Below are 2261 nucleotides of genomic sequence, written 5' to 3'. Positions count from 1 at the left end.
ATCTGCAACAGCTGTTACTCATAACCCGATCCCTACTTATTGCCCTGTCTTTCGTCTTGTGGTTTGTCAGAGCATTGAATGAAGTCTCCCGTTCGTTTGCCTTGTTTCTCGTTCATGTTTCTCTGTGTATTCATCATCGCTGTTCGTCTGACCCTCTGCAACCCGTCCACTCTGTCAAGTCAAGTCAAGTCAAGGTCTGCTTTATTGTCAATTCTTCCACATGTACAGTACATACATACAGAGAATCGAAATTGCGTTACTCTCAGAACCCCCGGTGCATACAGATACACTAACAGTAGAGCCTAAAAAATCTAGATCAAATATAAGATATAACTATACAATAAGGGAATGTAAAAAGACTGATTAAAGTGACAACCGGATGCAACTACTCACCACCCACGGATTGCTCATCTTAGGCCTGTGTCACGCTCTTCCTGCTGCCTCACCTCACTGCCACTTCCTGGATCACCGTCAGTCATCGCCGGCGACCATCTGTTGTTCCACCTGGGATTTATTTGTGTACCTAACTCTTACAAACATTCTGTTTCCACTCTTGCACTTGCTTCCTTCAACCTTTTTGTTACGGTTACAGACCGCTCTGACCACATGGAGCAGCAAAGTTCCACAATCACTCTCCTGAATTTCATCCACCCAGCGTCAACCTCATGGGAGTCAACAGCAGGAGAGGGACCCATCGTCAACACCGGACGCGCTGTCCTAAGTGCTGGGTGTGCACACAGGTGTCCGAGCTCACCCAGCAGATCCAATCAGCTGACGATTCCCGCTGCGCCATCTGCAACCGTCGGATCCCCCCGGGCTATCGCCGAACCCAGTTACTCGACCCGAAACCACGCCTACCAGTTCCCGAGAGCTACTCCCGGTGAGCCGCAACTACTGCAGAACATTTTTAACCAAGTGTTTCCATGCATTTCTCCCTGCAGCCTTGCACATTTGAGACCGAGGAGTCACAGGGTGGCGTTCGTGGCTGACTCTGCTTTCCTGGGAAGGCTGCCCGGTGGAAGCTCAAGCAGGGGAATCTTTCTGGGTGGATTTATCCATCCGCTTTTCGCACCTTGGCGGCCGCGTGCAATGTGGAACGAGGAGGCTCAGTGGGATATGTTCCTGCACGGGTTGGCACGACCGTGTTCACAAGGAGATTCTACCTCTCGAGTTTGCCACCCAGCCTCAATGGACTTGGCGCTTCCGCGTGGATGCTCGCATCGTGCGCTCTGGGGGTGCACGCCTGTTCCTACACGTCTCCCCGGCAACCTCCTTGAGAGTGGCCAGGCTCGAGTAGATGAGAATACATTCGGTCCCATCTTCGTTCACGAACCCTGCCGGTGGGTGAGAGCCTGGTGGGTAGAGCTCGGACTGACCATTTTGATTTTTCTCTATCGTACCGCGTACGCGGGTTCCAAAACCATCAACCCGATTCTTTGGTCACGTATTTTTGATCCATCCGAACGCCCGGGTGGACTCCCGAGTGTATTTTACCTGAGAACATAGTCATCTCATCACTCTATGGCGAGGTCGAATCGACATGTCAGATGCCCTTAGAAGGGGTAATGCCTCTCGCCCAGGTGTCCACCGATTGTTTTGTTCCGGAGGAGTTACGGTTCCGACGTGATTCAATGGGGTCAATTACTCCCAAGGTCGCTTGTCATCCAGGAATAAGCCGCACTAGATGCTTGGGTAAAGCAACGATACTGGTGGCCACTTATGGCTTGGCGGACATTCACGATTTTGTGTTGGCCTGCTTCCGTTTGTGTGCAGTGGTAAGACGTCTAACCACCTCCGGATGGATTTCTTCACCCACTGTCTGTCCCTTCCCGGGTAGACATGGGGTTTCTGACCAGGGGAATCCCAATTTGTGTCCAATTTTTGGAGGGAATTTTGTAAATTGTTTTGGGAGCGACGGTTTAGTCCTGTCGTCGGGAAACCATCCGTCCAGAACAGGCAATGGTCAGTCTGAGCGGGCCAACCTGGCATTCTTGGGAGAGAACGTTGCTATGTTTTGGTCTCCCAAGAATCCTTGCTTCCGGGAGGCAGCAACTCTCTATGGTTGAGTACGCTCATAACTCGCGTACCAGTGGCCATCTCCACGGGCCCTTCTCCCGTTTGAATGTAGTTTTAGGTTTACCAGCCACCTATTTTCCTAGTCTGGAATCTGAAGTCGCGGTCCCCTCCACTCCCGCATTTGTCCAGAGGTGCCACCCTGCACGTGGCACCAGAGCCCACGAACCTCTGCTCCAAGTGAGGGC

General features: G+C 52.0%; 1 pseudogene; it reads left to right on the top strand.

Annotated features, from left to right (window-relative positions):
- LOC122134667 overlaps nt 1-640 on the top strand; it is an 11437-nt pseudogene extending 10797 nt beyond the window's left edge.
- The last annotated feature ends 1621 nt before the right edge of the window (nt 641-2261 follow it).

This window comes from Cyprinus carpio, chromosome B19, assembly GCF_018340385.1.
Source record: "Cyprinus carpio isolate SPL01 chromosome B19, ASM1834038v1, whole genome shotgun sequence".
Lineage (NCBI taxonomy): Eukaryota > Metazoa > Chordata > Actinopteri > Cypriniformes > Cyprinidae > Cyprinus > Cyprinus carpio.
Note: the sequence above shows the minus strand (reverse complement) of the source record. Positions and strands in the feature narration are given on the sequence as shown.